The sequence below is a fragment of the Choloepus didactylus genome, chromosome 16, assembly GCF_015220235.1.
Source record: "Choloepus didactylus isolate mChoDid1 chromosome 16, mChoDid1.pri, whole genome shotgun sequence".
Lineage (NCBI taxonomy): Eukaryota > Metazoa > Chordata > Mammalia > Pilosa > Megalonychidae > Choloepus > Choloepus didactylus.
In genome coordinates this window covers 71,696,519-71,715,926 of record NC_051322.1, presented here as the reverse complement: position 1 = coordinate 71,715,926, position 19,408 = coordinate 71,696,519, and the positions used below count along the sequence as shown (strand labels likewise).

General features: G+C 39.9%; 1 protein-coding gene across 2 annotated transcripts in view; it reads right to left on the bottom strand.

Annotated features, from left to right (window-relative positions):
- The window catches only part of PIEZO2 (piezo type mechanosensitive ion channel component 2), a 490,353-nt gene that overhangs the window by 243,856 nt on the left and 227,089 nt on the right, over window positions 1-19,408 (bottom strand). The window lies entirely within an intron of this gene.

The following is a 19,408-nucleotide window of genomic DNA, read 5'->3' as shown; positions in this document are numbered from 1 at the left end:
GTCTCCTGAATGCAAAAATGCTGTTTCAAGTGACATGGTTTGAAGAGTAGATTACTAAAATTCACAAAAAAGAATAGCTTGGTATAAAAAATTTTTCTACAGTTTTTCCATTACTCACAAGTAATATCTTCCCTACAATTGTTGAACTGTAATAATTTTTTGAGTACTTGATATAAGGAAAAGTAATTTTTATTCAACAGTACATTAATAAAAATTCTGCATTCACCAAAGTTCTTTGTGCTAGCCAGCCCATTTCATTTTCATTTCCCTGATACTGCTAATGGCAAAAGTATTTTCATTTCAGTAACTGTCACAAGTAAATATCCACCCAGCCCTAAATTAATAATTTGTGTTGCACATCAGTAGCTTAATAATCACAGCAGATAATTACTATTTCTGTAAAAGTTAATTCTGCAAACAGGAAGGGGTGGATTCAGAATTGGGTCTTCAGAGGCAGGTAAAATATTACTTTGCTCCTTTTCCTAAAATCACAATAAACTGGGATGGTTTCTTTCTGGAGAACTCTGCCTCACATGTTTTATCTTCAGGTGATCTTCAGGGTCTCCCTCATAGTTAGATGGACTCCTGGAATTTTGGGAGATTAGAGAGTTGTCGGAGTTCAAGGCAGATCCCCTGGCCAGGTCCGAGGACTGAACTAGACCCAGGGAAGCTGGTGTTTCACCACCAGGTTTGGATTCACACTGGTTAATTATGATGAAACATTTAAAATGATTTCTATAAATAATAAAATACTGAATTTGGAGTATGAATGATCATATATATATATATACACACACACACACACGTAGATATACATGTATGTTTATATATATATGGATGACGTCACCCTTGTCCAATTAAATTCCAGTATGCTTTGCTGAATAGGAGAAAAAGACATGGAATTTTAGCTAACCAGCCCAGGAATTTCATCTGTCCTGTGAGTCACACACAAAATAACTAAGGAATCCTATTTCAGGAATTCTTGAAGGCGATTATTCTGCTCCTGGAGTACTAGCAAGTAAGACACTGGTATCAAGAAGAGAAGAGGAACGGGAGGGGCAGGGAGAGGTGGGGGAGGGAGAAAGGGCAGAAAAAAAAAAAAAACCCGAATACATTGAACTTCCCTGGGTTGAGCGCCATGGATTCAAGGATGGTTGACAACCACCTGACTCAAAGTAAGAGGGAGAGGCTGAGAGCCTTCTCTCTGCTGAAGTGAAAACCAGATGGTCTGAGCACCCACCAGGTGAGAAAGGGGGAGGATGGGAGAGAGGGGTGAGCGGTGAGGGCTTTAGATCTTCTTCTCGACTTCTCTTGCTTCCAGTGAGAAACAAAGCACATTTACAGTAGTCTATATTTTCATCATTTTCCCAGATCTTCACAGTATAGTCCTAATTTTTTTAATTGTTAAGAAAATCCTATTATTTTCAATAGACTCAATTTAATCCCAAGCTAAAATAAATGATTTTTGCCATACTGTACTATCAGGCTTCTTTCTCAAAATGGGAGCTTTAACTAAGACATAGACACAAGTTCTTATTTCTGAGAATTGTAAATGCTTATTCAAACAGGCAGGACAACTTATAAATTCTCAGTGCAAGATTTCCAACATGTCTTAGAACAAACATTCTTAAGCAACTCAACCAAGCACAATAGAGCACGACTTCCTTACATTCACTAGAAATCACCTGCTTAAAAAATTGAGCATCTCCCTGTAGGCATTTGTCATTGTTTGTTGTTCAGATAAAATAACCATTGTGATATGTTAGGGATGGGACTGAATATGTTAAAATATGGTTTCTGCCCTCAAATGCCATATACCCTAGAGGTTTGGGGTTTCATGCCTTTAGTGAGCTCTTAGTCACGATGAAACAAGAGACACACAATAAATGAAACAGACATACCCAGATCCTTTGGCACCAAAAATGCTTTTGGCAGCCCATTATTCAGTTGCTGGGGAATTCTTTTAAAGCCATTAACCATGTTTTACATGGTAAGGTAATAATATTCTCCTTTGCCAAAGCAATCCAATGTGGAGAGAGGAAAGTAGAGAAAACAAAAGTGGCTGGCAGATTTCCTTGATTCAACATTTTAAAACGAGAGTTATAATACAGAGAAGTCGCAAACATGTTTCAGGCTTCAGAAGAAAAAAAAAAAAAAAGAGCCAACAATAGCACTACCACCACAAAGGACATATATACATAGAGAAATGGATACAATTCATAAGGGAAGTTTTCCTTTCTGTACTTAGATGAAGTAGATAGAAACAATGAATGATGAGTCTTTGTTTTTGAAAATGGCACCTTATCTGATTGACAGAACTGCAGTCTAGAGGAAGGAGCACCGAGTACAGGGGCTGGAAACAAATCCTGGACAGAATGCCATTCAGTCTGCAGAGCAAGTGTCAATATCTGATTTTTCAAGGGTGGCAAGACATCCTCTAAAATTCATCAATGCTAACACTCAGAGGAAACCACTACACTGAGGTGAATGGCATGTTCTCCCTGAAAAAATGAAACACTTCCTCCTTTATCCATAGCTCCATCTATCCCTTCTCGTTCTCTCTCTCCTGCCCTCCTCCAGCCTCTCTGCCTACCTTCCCTGCCAGTGCTACTTTCCCTTCTCCTTTGGATTAAACAGCGATTTCCCTTCTTTGGGTGGTTATGCCCCAGGCCATCTGTTTCTTCCAGTGGGGTTCTCCTCACGTCCCTCTCCCTCCCTGGCCAGTGGATCAGGAATGGGCTGGAGATCAACTAGATCAAGCCACAAAGGGAACCATTCTCTGGTATGTGTGCTCATTTGCTCCTTCGCTTGCTTGCTTGACCTAACCTGTAAGAAGTTCTTTCTCCTCACTTGTCAGAGAAATGGGGTGATGGGAGTTAGCTCTGATGAGGCCATGTTGGCTGCACCCCCACCCCCAGAAAGCTGTCCACAAAAGGAAGGGAAGAGTCACCCTTCCCTTCCCATGTAGAGGGAAGCAGGGACAAGATTGCCAAGAGAGGGCCCCTGGTTCTAGCCGGTCCTGAAGCCCTCACCTTTCCTGCATTTGCTAGTTAGAGGAGGGAAAATCGCCTGTGTGGCTTACTCTCATTTCAGGTGTGGCTCTGGCACTTGTGTCTCAAAGAGCACCAAACATGAAAAAAGACAAATGAAATTTGACAAGTGCCTTCAGTATTCACATTTTGATGGAAGTGAAAACAGTTTTAATAAATGCTAACCACTTTAACCATATTTTAAATCCAGAGAGTGAACATCTATCTCAATATCAGGAATGGTGATAAATATAGCTTACACGTATTAATCACTTACCAGATGCGACCTTCATATGTACTGGCTAATTTCATCCTCCCAAATGCTCTCTGCTGTCAGAACTAGCACATCTCATTTTCAGGTGAGGAACAGGGCTAGAGAAATTAAGGCCTCAAGAAGCAACATTGTTCTTAACTACTCATTCTTTGTGATATAGGGGGTTCTGGATTTTTGTCTTCCCTTTCTTCTCCATTCTCCTTTCCTTTTTCTCCTTCCTATCATAGGTCTCCCAACCTAATCTGGCCATACTATGGAATTAAAAGATGTTTTGTTCATTCTACAAGGTTTCAGGTGCCTGATTATTAATTTTACAGCATATGAGTACCTAGAGCAGAAGCTACCTGACACCAAACACCTTTCCTAGGACCTATGAGTTTTCCTAAGTTAATTTTGTGTAACCATCAGCATGTATAGAGGGAGTTCAATATTTTAAAATATACATCGATACAAGATCATATATCAATACATTATCTGTAGATGGTGAAATGAAGGGTGATTTTTTTTTTATCTCTGCTAATTTTTTGTAGTAATGTTTTAAACCACAGAGCTTTGCCTGGTACTTGAAACCAGACATCTGAAATTTAATCACAGCTCTCCTTCTGTATTTTCTTAGACACGGAACTCTTGGGTCTTTTACTTTTTTTAATATAACATTAAGGGATTTTCGGAAGGCTCCTTTCAGTTTGTGATTTTGTTTTTGAAGAAATGCTATCATTGGAAAGGTAAAAACTTTTATGCTGTAATTTATGTTGTAAATCGCTTACTCTATTATCATGTTTTTGTGTTGATTGCTTTTATCAATCATTCCTTTAATGAATTGGTTGCCCAATTTCTAATACAATAAAAGAGTAAAATGATATTTAGTGGCGGTCAAATGAACATAGATTTTCAATGAATTTGGTTTTCTCCAAGTACATCTCAGCAGTTAAAAGCCCCTTGAACTTGGCCCTGCACTGCTACATCTTCAAAATAATTGGCAGAAAAGTACTAAAAATTCATGGAAATGGTGGGTGTCTGCCAGCATATTCCCATAAAAATGGAAGTATTCTCACTTATGGTAGGGGCTGACAGCCACTAAACATGAAGCCTGGCCTAGAACTCGGTGGCAAACCACTCAAATGTCAGGAAATTATACCTCTGGTACCGTTTCTCCAGAAGCTTCATTGACATGATTTTTAACTCTTGAAAATATTTCCGCACACAACGAAAGGAGCCAAGATTTTAACCACACATTGAACATAATGTGAACTCCTAATAGACTCTTCTTCTCAACTGACCAGTAACATTTTATTTTACAAATATTAAGATGCTCTTGTGCTGAATTTTAGCTGAAATATATTTAACCCCAGAGATGGATTAACAAGATCCTATTTTATATAATGGCTGACATGCACCCAAGTAATGTGGTTTCCTCAGCCAAGGAGCAATTACATTTGGGTGAAATGGTGAGTTCTGTAAAATTTTCCAAGCCCTACTTCCCAGATGAGACTTGTCATCAATGGATTCTTTTCCATCCCTTAATGAATCATTTTCATATTAAATGGCCTATATTATATTTTTGAAATGTCGTTCTTACTTCTAACCTAATACTCTTGTTTTGTAAGATCCATTTCCCTCTGGTATGGTCATGTATGGTCATTAATATCCAGAAGGCACCCTTTTATGTTTACAACGGTCAAGTACATAGACTTGGTTTTTATCTCACTTATCCTTTTCTGGTTCTTTCCATGATATGCCTTAATTTTCCATCTCAGCTTGATACCGTCATAAAAGATAAGGGTCAGGATACACCAGGGTCACTAACAATACGGTACAGTATATACAATGTAAGTTCAAACATCCATTTTTTCAAAATAAACAACTTTATCCTTTTCCTTATTTATAAAATAACATATCATTACAGAAGACAAAAATTCAGTCATATATTTTTGCATAGACACCCACACACAGTTTTGCTATTATATATAACCATATGATGAACATCTTTTACATATATCTTTGAGCATTTGTTCAATTATTGCTTTACAATAAATTCCTATAAATAGAATCACCAAGTCAAGATATAACGTATGTAAAATTTTGATTGATACTATCAAAATTCCATACCAAAACGTTATTCAAATTTACCTTTGCTTGATTGAATGGAGTTTGATAAATCATTTCACCTTCTACAAATTATTTTATATTTTCATAGCTAGTAATGAAATAAAACATTTTCATAGGTTTGTAAGCAGTTTCAAGTTTCTCTTGTGAATTGCCTATTCATGCTCATTGCTCTTTATTTTTAATTAGGTGCTTGTTTTTTGTTCTACTGATTTGTAGGAACACTTTATGGTCCTTCTGCAGCAAAAACTTTTGTCCATTAGATTCAAAACTTCAATACTCAATTATTTTATTTGCTGAATAAAAATGCTACATGTTTATATTACTAGCCAATTGATATCATTTTAGCACTTCAATTTTTTAATTTACATGTTTGTTGCTCCAGTAAATGGGAACAAATATTACATTTGTTTTGTTGATCCTCATGTATCCCTTAAAACCTCTCAATATCTCAACTCTAACAGCTACTGAATGGATGTGATATATGTTCTCTGCTATCACTCTAAGCTGACTAGTCAGGCTGAAAAAACCCTATGGCCACTGTTCACTCTTTGTAAAGACTAGGACAAGTTCATTCACAAATATGCATATTTCAACTCTCTCATCTAAAAATGGGAGATGCTACTAATTTCTTAAAGGATTATCTTTTTAAAAATTCTTTTCAAATTATTCTACCATGAAATGTAAATCCTAAGTGGTTAATTCCTTCATCAGATAATAGATTTTTAAAACTGATCCTTGATTATAAAATTTCTGGTCTAAAATTGGATACAGTTGGCCATCTGCAATGCTTCCTCTACTGACTTTCCACTAGAATAGCCATGGGCACATTGAAAGAGAGAAAACACACACACACACACACACACACACTGAGAACAAGTCTATTTTCAACAGTCTTAGAGGGATGTTCACTAGTAGGTCAATTTAACTGAAATGTGAAACTCAAATTGTAGTGTTCTATGCATAAGTCTAATGGACACCAAGCAAACCAGCAAGGCTTAAAGCTGATAAAAGTATGTTTCAGTTTTTCCCCTTGCATTACCCCAGCTCAGAAACACAAACTCCATACTTAGCAGAAAGTGGGCAATTATGCCTTCTCTGCAAAGGCACTCCTTTCTGAGGAAGTCAGACTTCCCATCTCCGTCTTCATCATCATCATCATTCTACCTTCCCATGCCCTCCCTGCCTTCAATATCTTTCTTCCACATTCAGTCCAACTCTTAGAAACAACGGGAAAGTAAGTGCATGTGTATGTATGTATGAGTAGGTGAAGAACAGTAGGGGACAGAGTTAGCTCCCAAAGGCACAATGTCTTTTAGAAGACACAGTACTTATCAGTAAAAAGTTATAGGAATAGTTAGGAACTGAAAATCCTGGCATTGGGCACATCCTGAGCATTGGAAACTGCCTAAATATGCAATAATTAGGACATGTTTAAATGCATTATTTAAATATAGTGGAAGAGTGTGTGACATTAAAATTGGGTTTTTGATGAAGAGTGATGAGATAACTGAGCCTCAGAGTCTTTATGTAAGTTATCTGAGATTATAGTTGGTGTGGTGTCATAACTCATTTAAATCCAGGTCACCCTGACCCCAAATTTTATATTCCTTTTTTTCTTGCTTCATTAGCAAGAGTGTTTAAAGAGATGAGATGGTCAAGAATAGAATCTGAGGAAAACAAACACTATCTAAAGTTCAGATCAAGAGAGAAGATCCAGTTAGGAGCAAAAGAAGGTCCAAGAATGTGAATGGAGGAGTTTTAAGAGAGTCCCAGCTTGCATGGAAGGTGATGCAGGCACTGTAGGCGATTAGCAGGAGATGGTGAGGTGAGATTATAGCAAAGGGAGTGAATGAGGAGTGAGTACAGAATGAAAGGGAAGGTCAGGAAATGCGGGCAGCAAGGCAAGCTTGTCAATCAGAAAGGCTGGCCCTGTTGGGATGGAGAGGGTGGGAAAGGAGGCGGAGATGAGAGTAAGAGCTGGAAGAAGACGAGCCTGGGGCCAAAGGAGGACACTGCCTCTTGGGGATGAGACACCTGCAAGTCTGTTCATAAAGCAAAGGGCAGAAGCAGGGAGGTGAGGCGAGAGAAAGGACATTTCAAGACAAGATTCCTTAAAAGAGGAGAAGGCACTGCATGGATGGAAGAGTCTGCTGGAGCAAGCAGGGGACTCTGGGTCCAGAGGCAACAGATGGGAAAAAGCAGCAACTGGCAGGGGTGGGCAGGGAGGTGGGGTTGTTGAAGAGGAATACTTCACTCTAAAGAGGGCAGGGGAGGTCCCCCGTAATAGAGGATTGCAAGCAATAGGTATGCGGAGTGATGTCCTGGTTCACTGTATAAACCGGACAGATACAGTTGTTATACCATCCATACATAAGTTAGGCTTTTCAAGGAATTGTAATATATGGTCCACCAAAATTATACAAGATCAAGCCATCTGTTTTAGGTAACTCAGAAGACACGTAAGGATTTTGCCATGTTCTTCATGGTGCAGAATTAATCTTCACTATATGAGTTTGGAATGCTGGGCTGCCCCTGACTTGGCCTCATGATATGCTCTGAAAGCTATTTTAAAAAATAAAACTCTGATATCCCTTTGTTTATTTGTTCTCTGTCTCCTTCTCATAAATGTTGACTATGGCAGAAATTTACAGTAACTATAGTTTCAGCTGTTTGGAAGCCAGATGAATGTGCGTTTCCTGCAGTCTCAGAAGCATAATACAGTCTCCCCAGAAACTGCTTAAACTCAAGACTTCAGATTTTACAATGAAAGTCTATAATTTACCAGTTCCTTAGTTTACTCGACATCCTACGACACTTGTATAAGATTCCATCCTGTTTGTTCTTACAGGAAGTTCACACTAGGACTTGAGATAAAAGCTTGAGACAAAAACCTAAGAATCTATGAGAAAATTGATTTGTGAAGTGGCTAAGCACTATGAAACGTTGATTTTTGAAGTTTATGGTCTGCAGTCAATCTCTGTTGGCCCTCAGCCTCCTGGCACACAGGTGGGACAAGGTGCCTGACTGCTCAGGCTCAAGGGGTACAGTGGCCCGGCCATGGGAGGCAAGAGGCTCAGTTAAAGAATCACCTTACTGAAGTCAGCAGGAGCCCGACAAAGCTGGCCATTATATCATATCTCCGTAAGCAAGTACGTAATTCATACGCCAAATGAATTTCCAGGCCTCAAATACAAATGTTTGCATTTCATTGGGCATCAACGATAGGCAGGTTTTATCCTTCCTTAAACTGTCTTGCTACTGCAAATGCTTGGAGTGACTGTCCTACAGATGCTAATTCCCTTTGATTTCAGGGCATCCTTTTTTCTCTCAAAACCCAAACTGGAGACCCCAATATTTCAACACGATGAACAGTCCTGACTCCAGTCTTGCAGGGAAGTAAGTGTGGCTTTGAATTGCCACTTCACTGTTTTCCATGGCTCAGATATCACGTTGGGATGTCACTTTATGTCTGTGAGTCAAGGCATCTCGAAAATGAGGATACAACAGCTGTTTCACATAAATACATCAAGAACATGTATTCGAAACATCTTGTGCAGGGTCTGGCTCAAAGTAGGAAGTAGCTAAATGGAGCTGCTACAAACATAAGGTTCTCAACTTGTGCTTTAAATGAACAGTGCTGCAGTTTATGTAACACACTGCAGTCTAAGTATATTACTTGAATGCAAGAACCACAGCCCAATTTCCTTCCATCTCCTGTTCACGCATGTGCACACACACTCACACAGGTCAGCAAAAGGCACGCACTAAAATGTATAGAAATAAGCTTTAGCATCTCTCCTCTTTTTGATTCGGCACATCTTTTTGTTTGTGGTTGTTTCAGTTAATCCATGTTGAATTATATAATTTTCCTTTCAGTGCATTTTGGCCAAAACTCTCCTAAAATTATGTTGGAGGAAAGGCAGAGCTTACATATCAAGCAAAAAGAAATACCTTTTCATTCCTATAACTTAAATCCTTCAAAAAGAGCTTCCAAGCAGATAGAAGTATCCGCTGGCATTTAGGATGTCCTCCCATAAAGATACAAGTGGGAACATGAATTGAGGGACCTGGTTGTTTCTGCAGATGCTGAGAGTAGAATCCTACTCTGCTGGCCCGGAAGACACGCAGCGAGGAGGAAGTGATCACGTGCAACATATTCTTTTGAGAGAAGGGAGAGCATAGTCATTTCATTTTTTTTTTTTTTTTTAATTTGCCAGTTTTTATGGAGTACTGGTAGCATTTCAGTGGAGAATTCTTAATGTGGCTAGGATGAGAATCTTCGCTTTCAGGTTCCCTTGGACATCTTGGAAGGTATTACAGCTCCTTTGCACAGTTTGAGGATATAGTTTTCTTTATACTAACTGTAAACTTCACATTTGCCAGAGTGTGTGCCAAACAGCAACGCTCACTCGTAAAAATTAAATACAAGCACTAGTGGACACTTTGAGGGCTGGAGATTTTATGAAAAGGAAAAAAATTATGAAATACATTTAGTGCTAACTTCCAATAGCACTTCTTCTTTTACTTGAACATGGGTCAAACATAAAGCTCAGATGAAAGCTCACAATACTTATTTATCATCTGAAGGTCAAGGTGGTTTGGATTTCTTCATTTTTAATATAATTGACAAAATATATAACCTGATACATAATAAAAAATTAAATGTATATAGAAAAATCTTCTCTCATATGTCACACATTTTAAAATGTGGACTTCAAGATTACCTTATTTCCGGGAATACTATGTATTTCTGAATGATTAATTCTGTAATTATTTTAATTAGCTTTACTCTTAAATGCTAGGTGTTATTTTTGTATTAATTTCTTGGAAACAAAATGGACTCATTATTTTAAAACATCCATAAAACAGGTTAAAGTAAGACACACGTTCAATTTATTCAATAAATAGTTACTGAGCCCTAGGCAATGGGAATCAAGCAGTGAACAAATACATGAAAATCCTGCTTTCTTGGATCTACAGTTTAGTAGGCAAAAGGCAAAGAAAAAAAAAAAAAACAGGTGAATATACATATACTATGGAGAAAATAAAGAAGAAAGGGGGCTAGAAGATAAAAGTTAGAGTGTGAGGATTTATATCAAAAGAGAAACTTCCAAATATTTTAAAGTTTTTTTTTTTTTTGTTTGTTTGTTTGTTTGAGCCACATTTCAGGTGGATGATGAACTGCAATCTGAGCGGTGGCTTTTATGGTGTCCTTCACCCATTCAAATGCCACCATTACTTAGAGAGTATTAATTCCTTCATTTCACACATGCAACCAGATGATAGGAAAAGACTCCCAGGCTTCCCTCTCTGGCTTGGTTTGTGTTCCACGGTAGACAGCTGAATGCTGGGAAGGCACAGAGCCTGCAACCCCAGAAGATGCAGCAGGACATACACATCCTTCCGGGTCTTAGCCTTGAACATTTTGGGTGGCTGCCTGGGAACATGGGGGTGCTGCAGGTGGTGACAGCTGCCAGGGCCTCCCCAGTTTCACACCTGCGGGTGTCAAGTTAGTACCCTGGAGTCAGTTGTAACTGTAGTTTCCACACCATGGAAATAGGTCAATGCCACAAACGAGGGCTTGCTCCCAGGGACACCTGGCTGCTCAGTGTTTGACAGAGCACCCTGGATGGGTGTCTTTGTGGTAGATACCTCGATAGCCAGGAGGGCCGAGCTCAATCAGGCACACATGAGAGCCTAAAATAGGAGACTAAGAAAATCTGGGCCCAGTACACCAACAACAGAGAAAAGTGGGTTAAAATGAACCAAACCAGGTAGATACCTCAATCAACCAGACTTCCATGTTATGCTGCTTTTAGGAAAAAGGAATAGTTGAAAATGAAATACACTGGCAGCAAGATTTAACAACAAAGATCACGTCCAGGTGATTTTCTGCACGTTCAGCAGATACTCTAACCATTTAAGTGTTCCATTCTGCAAAGATTAATGCCAATCAGGGAGCCCCTGAGACATTTCCTGTCGGAGGAGGAAGGTGAGGGCATAGTACAGAGATCTTCACCAGCTGGGATTTCAAAAGCAAGCTGTCAGTTCACTAAGAAAGGCAATTCAAATGATCACTCCATTGAACTAGTAATCATTTTCACTGAGGGTTTTCTGTAAATGATCAAGTCGTTGTGTAGTCCAACAGCCAAATGATTCATCCAATCTGCTTTTATGAAAGAAAAAATAAAGCAGCTTCATTTGTTGCCATTTTTCCCTAGGAGCATAAGGAGTTAGGAAGAGATGTTGCTGTGACTTGCCTCCTGGAGTCTCTCCTTTGCTTTCCTTGGGGCTCCCCGAGGATCAAGGTGTGGCTGCAGGAGGGCCTTTCAACTCTCACGGGTCACAGTTGCTCTTTACTGGATTGTTTATTTATGTTTTTTTAGGGAGACCTATGAGAAGTTTGAGTTCTTGGCTCCAAATGCATCCAAGGGAGAATCTGATTTATATACAGAAACTTGAAATTAGTTAGACTCAGGGACACAGAATATTGGCCCATAAAGGGAGGTGCCCAGGCTGCTGAACCCCCAACAGGCTGAGGGGAATAAGGGCATCCCGCTCCAGGCTGGCCAGTGCCTGGGAGCCCACAGGGCACCAATACCATGATGGCCAACCTTCTCCTTTACAATCATTCCTTTTACTGATAAATACTGCAAGCATTACATTCACACAGAAGAATGTCTGACTAATCTCTTGGCACAGAGCTGAAACTCCAAGTTTTAAATTTGAACCAGTTGAAAAGCAGTCAATATACATTTAAAAAGTACAGCAAGTAGGCTTTTTAAAAGCATGTGTATATGTATAAGTGTATGTGTGTGCTAAAATTTGGGAGACTTAGCAGTACCTAAAATGAAGGGTAAAGCTTTCTTGGACAAATGACAGAATTTTCCTCTTTCTTTGTGGTTTTCCAGCAGCCCAGCTCCAATCAAGCCAGGCAAGCACTGCACACATCTCACAAGCTTTCCTGGAGCTGGTAACCGTAGCAGGCCCCACGTAGGTTAAATTGGAGATATATAAGCTGTATTTTTAGGGGGCTAAAATGTTTATGAAGAAGGCAGGAGACCAAATCCCAGAGAACTTAGACTGGATTAGTGTATTTAGTCTAGGGAAGCTTCCAGATGTCCTCAGCACACACTTCCTTGATAATACCATACACGTGTGTGGCGACAAAACATTCATTCCCAAAGCCACCGTTCGTAAGTGATCTCACGTGGAAGCCATAATCGCTGGCACCTGCAAAGACGCAGAGTCCTCCAAAGTCCACAGCTGTGAAACAAGTACTAGTACTTCCATCTTCCAGAAAGGAGAAGAGGGGCTGTGGGGGAATACAGAAAGTCTTCCAATCAAAGGCAGATGCGCCAATTCTGATGTACAGAAGCTTTTCCCAAAGCTTGGAAGGCACAGCCCCTCCAAGCAGGGAGAAGCCACGTGGACCTTTACTCTAACCACATGCAAAGCTGACTTTCCACAAAATGCTACAATAAACTCATATGCATGATTTGTTATATTGCCATTTTCTTGCTTCACCAAGAATTCCGCACTTCCTTCCCTTTAGAGGGGAGGGAGCCACAGATTTATTTATATTTTTATTCCCTGGTCTTAAGCTGGGTCTGGCACATAAATTATATACATATAAAAATTATAAAGGTTCATTGTAAATGAATAAATGCAATAAATACGGGACAAACAATTCAGCTAATCAAGTCCCTGGCCACAAGTTTTCCACAAGAGCTTTTTCTGGATTCAGCAATTACAATAGCCACAGGTTCCCCTTATTTATTAGTGACCTCAAGAGATTTGTGTCCACTTTTCTTAGAGCATCCGTTTCACCCCCATTTTACAGGCTAAAACATCCCCATCTGTAATTCAAAGCAGAGGAAACAGCCTGTGAAGCCATTTGGGATGAAAGGTGCTGGGTGAGGCATAATGTCCCAAAGCTAAACATTCCCCTTTCCTATTTGAGCAAAACTTTTACACCACTTCATCTTCATCCCCATTTAATGGTTTAATTCAGCTGCATTAATGGGAAGGGAAAAAAAAAAGATCCTCCGTGTCTCCGTGCTGGCTCGAAAAGATCTACAAGGCTTTGCTGAGGTTTTGGCTGACTGCAGCCTCCCAGCTGCTGCTCCAAAGGTGTCCATGCAACAGCCTTTATGTAAACATTCACTGCATTAGGCACAGCTGCAAGGTAAATCAGAGCCCCAGAAAAATAGTCTCGTTTATGTTGAGCGGGACCATCTCAACCGCAATCCCCTGCCCTTCTGAAATCCAGAGCTCAATAAACAAAGCTGGAAAAAATAAAAAGAGTGAATGGATGGCAAATGTTCACAGATAACGCTGGGACATCTCCATGCTGTATGAATGCGGGCATCCCAAATCACACTGTCCTCACCAAAGTAATTCCGGACAGGCTCAAAGAAGCTGCTGAATTGTTTGGGCCAGACTCCAACACCCTTTCCTGTATCTTCAAGTAAAACTGAGATGATGGAACAAAAGAACAAAAGAAGAAAGTTTGCTAACTGCCAACCATAAGCGATAGTTTTGGATTTCAGAAGTTTCACAGGTCTGCGCTGTAGCAAGTGAGGCAGGAGATGGAATTGAATCTACAGTCTTGCGTCTTGCTTTTGGGGGGCTGGGAAGGAGATGGCCACTAGCCATTCCCTTGACCCCATTCTCTATCTACCCTGAGATCAGACACTGTGATTCCCTTTATCCCTTCCGCAGTATTTTATGGAGTTTGACACAACAGAGCCGATGGGTGAAATGTTAAGAGTGTACATCCTTGATCCAAGGGAGAACCTGAGTTCACAAAAGCACTCTGGGGGGGGGGGGGGAGGGGAGCAGGCGGTGGACAGGGTTCCTATTTATTGAGTCCTTAGTATGTTGCCAGAGATGAAGCCTCCATTATCTGATCACAGCTGCTCTATGACGTTCTCATTATACCTTAAAGAGAATGAAATGTTTCTAAAATATTTTTCCAAAACCAAATATGTAAAGAGCTACTAAAGAAACAATTTTAAAAATTCTATTATAAAGGGCCAATGTGCCTTAAACTCAGACAAAGAAGTACTGGATGTCCCTACATGTGACCTCCTATGACTTGTCTAAAAGCATCAAAGAATGAGAGCAGGGATATGTCACTTGGTTTTTCTCAGCCTTTTTAGTTTGAAATGAATAAGGAATAACTTACTTTAAACTGCATATCTTTACACTTAACTATACTAGCCTTCAATCACATACTGAGGGACTCTGATATGAAGCTATAGTAAATACAAGCTGTTCATGAGTTGGTAGGGTCTGAAGTATAGATCTCAATTGAATTATAATTGTATCTCCTCTTTTTTTCCTCCTATCTATTTATCTGTTGTCTAGGTATCAAAATTTGTATCTACCTCTCATTTTAATAGGCTCTAAATTTAATTTCTCAAAGGAATCTTTCTTATTACATAAGTAATATGCATTCATTTAAATCACGAGTGAGCCCATCATGCAGAAGATAACTCCTGTTAAGGTTGGTGTATATTCTTCCACACTTCTTTTCGTTTAGTGTGTGCATGTCTTTTTTACAAAGTGGAATCATACCTTAGTTACGCAATGGGCTTCTTCTCTTAATTTCACGTGAGGACATGTTTCCCGTCAACTCACATTCTTAAAAAGCCAGTTCTTGAGTGTCACAAAGCAGCCCAATGTGGGCTGTACCTTAATTTAACTGGCCAGTCCCTCTGTCTGGGCACTTAGGCTGGTTCCTTCTTTTTAAAAAGTGATCAGCAATGGTTTGGGTGTGGCAACTGCACCTTTGCTAAAGAAGTGCCAACAGCATGGCACGCTCGTGTCTTTCAATACTCGTAACTAAAAGTGTCCTCTGGAAAGCCTGTGTTAATTTATAAGTTGAGCCTTATGAAACTGGTGACATTTGACCAGTTTTGCCTAAGAAAACAATTTCATGTGATTCAGCATAATATCAGCAAGACACTTTTTGAGATTCTTAGTATTCCCACAGCATTATAGGGCCATTGATTCGTTCACTCATTTGGAACCTATTATAGAGCAGCTGTTACAGGAGTGCTATGTAAACATTGCTGAACAAACCATCCATGGTCCCTGCCCTTTTGTAGTTTATAGTCCATAGCAAAAGACATGCAATAAAGACAAGCAATTACATGACAAAAAAAAAAAAAAATAGAATATGTGTTAGGAAGTAAAATAAATGGATGGAGAGAACAATTTAGATTGGAGAGAACAATTTAGATTGGAAAGTGGTCTCAGGGAGGGAGGATTTAATCACAGCAGACAAAGGGTAAGGGGGAAGACATCCCAGGCAGAGGGAAATCATTTGTAAAGGCCCCGGAGGCAAAATGGCTTATAAGCACAGTTGAGAACTAACGGAAAACGAGGTTGAAATGGCCGGAAAATTGCAATCAGGGAACAAAGCTGCAGGAGAGAAGATTGGAGAGAAGAAAGGGGCCGTAACTTTTAAAATCTTTACCAACTTTATAGGTAAAAAAATGACATCTGATTTTTCATTTAACTACCATGTCTTTGATCCAAGTGATACTGAGTTTTTTTTTTCTTTTTACAGTTAAATTACATAAGTTATATTAATTGCCTATCTATGTCTTTTCTCCACTTTTCTATTAGTTTCATCTTTTTTTCCCATTAATTTCTAAGATTAAGTATTCAGAATAGTAACAATTTGTCATTTGTTTTGCCATTTTTTTTCTCCACCTGATATTGGTCTTTCAACAGGTATTTTATTAGTGTCGACTTTGTGAAAGTTACTGCGCTCCAAGGACCTCCACTGTCATGGGAACAAAATATGTCCATCGAGCACCCTTCTTGGAGGAAATTAAGAAACCCACGATACACACGGTTTGTCATGCAGACATGCGGCAAAGAATCCTCTAGAGGGCTCTAAGTAGGGAGTGGTAATTAAGGTGAACGGACGGCATGATGTAAACTATTTTTTAAAGTCTGAAACAACCTCAACCTGTTAAAGTCTTCATGACCTCATGAGCTGTTACACACCACTATCAAGGTTCCACGAAAGTGTTTGTATAAGAAAAATTATTGAGTGTTCATTTAAACATGTCACGTTGTGAGTCCTGCAGCAGTGCTCACTACCGTGACTTCCCAGGGACATGAACGGGGATTGGCAGGCTGACGGTGCCTCTGTCTCCAGAAGAGAGCCTGAGTCACGCTCGGAGCGTGCCCTCCAAGGGAGCCAGACCCGGTCTATAACTCGGCAGCAGGACTTCTGGCTCCCAGGTGTGCACTCAACCTCCACGTTCCTCTCCTGGTAAACACATTTCAGGGAAAAGGTATGAAAAGGGGCTTTTGTGGTCCCACTCCCACCCCAAATCAGGCAGAAAACCCATTTTAATTCCTTCTCTTAAATTACATGGCACATTTGCTGCCATGCTTAGGAACTCTGACCCACTTCCCTGGGTAACTTGATTCTTAATGCAAAAAAATTAGAAACCAGTGTTAGAAAGCAGTGTTGGGAACTGTTGGTGCTATCTATCTACCTATATTTTTTCCAGACCATATATTACTTTTGGAAAACATACACTGCCCTCACTGAGAATGCTCTTAAAAAGTCTATGTGTTAACGCCACTAGACGTACTAAAGGGCAACTAAATACCCAGCATAAATGGCCTCATTCAGTGTCCTATTTTGCACTCCTCTTGAGATCTGATCCAATAGGACAACTTTCCTCCATGGTTATGGGCCCATTGTGTAACTGTTCCTCTTTCTTCTTAAATTTATTCCTTTCCTTATTTATTTATTCTTATTTAATAAATAATTATATAGCACTTGCCATGTGTCAGTTGCTATTTTAAGCCTTTACAAATACTAATGCATTTTATTTAATCGTCATGTCTACCTTATGAGTTAGGGACTACTGTTATACACATTTTACAGATATGGGAAGTGGTGCAACAGAGAGGTTAAATAATTTTCCCAAAGCCACACAGCTCTGAAGTGGAAAAGCCAGGATTCCTAGGCAGGCAGTCTGTCTTTGCTAATGTCTGGACCCTAAAAATTATACCACCGTTGATGTCTTGCTCATTACCTAATCCAATAAGCTCTACGTAAACTGTTACTATGAACAAAATGTTTCTTACTTTCTGCATCTGAGAAGAAGATCACGGTAGAATTCCTGGTTTTCTTCTTGGGGACCCTACACTGTAGGGGGTCTCAGCAAATGCTTGCCATAATGCCACCAATACTTACAAATATGAGCATGTGCTTAGCTGGAAGTAAATTGGGTTCTTTAGCCTGCGGTGGACAGAGGAAGGAAAGCTTAGTGACTGCTTTCCAATATTCTAATGCTGTCCCATCCAGGAGAGGGTCAGGTTGTTTTGTGTAATTACTCCCAGCATGGAAATAGCAGTAGTGGATGCAAGTGACAGATGTTGACCCTGTTCACTCTAAAGAAGTGCTCCCGGGCAAACAGAATTGTACACAATCCTCAATTATTTGAGAAAAGACTCTGGGAATAGATCAAATTCCACATCAAGGTGAAAGAGATGATGCTCAAGTACTCTTTCAAGTCATCAGAATCTGAGACCTATGAAAAGCAATTTTAGAGCACACAGAAGAAACCTGCCCAATTAGCACTATGAACAAATCTTGGCTTCCATTAAGGAAGCCTTCAATTAATGTGGCTTCTCAAGAGCCAGGAATCCTAATTCTATTGCTGGTAAAGCAAACCTCATTGTTTACTGAGCTTTCTCTCAGCCCCAACACAACTATGGCCACTGTCTATCCCCCTTGACAGTTACAATGTCCCCACTGGCAGCAGTCTGAAATAACAGCCATCTGCCTAATGTTTAGCTCTTTTGAATCCATATTTACTTGGAAGGAGAGTCCAACTTGTCCAACTTTCATTACTTTCTTTTTTTTTTTTTTTTCCTATCACTTTTCAGGAAAGATCTGGCAGTGTGTCTTAATGGGAAGGCATGCATTTAAAACGGTAGCCTTAAGAACTTTATCTTTTGCACATCATCACCGGTTGTTATATTTGAAGACACCAAGGGTGCTCTTTGAATGGGAACTAAAATTCCAATCACTTTTTACAGCAAGAGAAGTGACTTTCTGTCGAGGTGGGCTCAGTTCCATAAGCTGGTGTTTGCCTGTCCAGCAGTTTTCTACAGCTAACATGATGCTTTCTTTCTTAGAGCATAAATGCCTCTCCCTGGGCTTGGCTTACTTTCTGTCTGACTAGTTTTGGGATCAGAGCTCTGAAATAGCAATGTCTCAATCCCCCCACCCACCCAAGCTTTTTTTTTTTTCTTTTCTTTTAATAGTATAAACTTTACAGCTCATAAACCTTCATTGGCTTTATAAAGGTGGAGCTTGCTTTGGAATGTCTCCTGGACTCTACTCATTGAATTGCTTTTTTAGCATACTCCTCGAACAAGAAAAAAAAAGAAAGTCAGGAAATCACAGAAGGCAGGCTTTATAAGCAACTAGACTGTAAGCTATGTGGGCAGTTCCGACTGATACAAAAATCTTTCCCACCGCTAGGGAAGTGGCCAATTAATTACTTGCAGATTGGCCTTTCCAACCTCATCCCTTCACTTCTGCTGATGTGCTGATCAGCTCTCCTGGTCAGCGGAAGTTAAAGGCTTGGAGCTAAGCGGTAGAAGTTTTGCCAAGACTAAAATGGCTTGGGGATGGAATTTCAGTCCTTGCATGGAGGAAGGAAACAGTCAGATGTCATCACTACCGGCCAAGCAGGCAAGTGCTTAACCAAGTGGAATATGTCTCAGCTAGAGATAAGAGCATCAGAATGTCACAAGCTACAGTTCACTGGGTTCTGCTTTGAAGACAAACGGCAGGACTGTGAAGACACATGCCAGCAAGCACTCTTATCATTGCTACTGCTGATCTGGCATGCATCCTGAAATGAACAAGGTCTCCTCTCTAGCTTTGCACTAGAAGCCGGGTGCCAATCCCCCATTCCTTCTCCCTTTACATTCTAGGGACCTG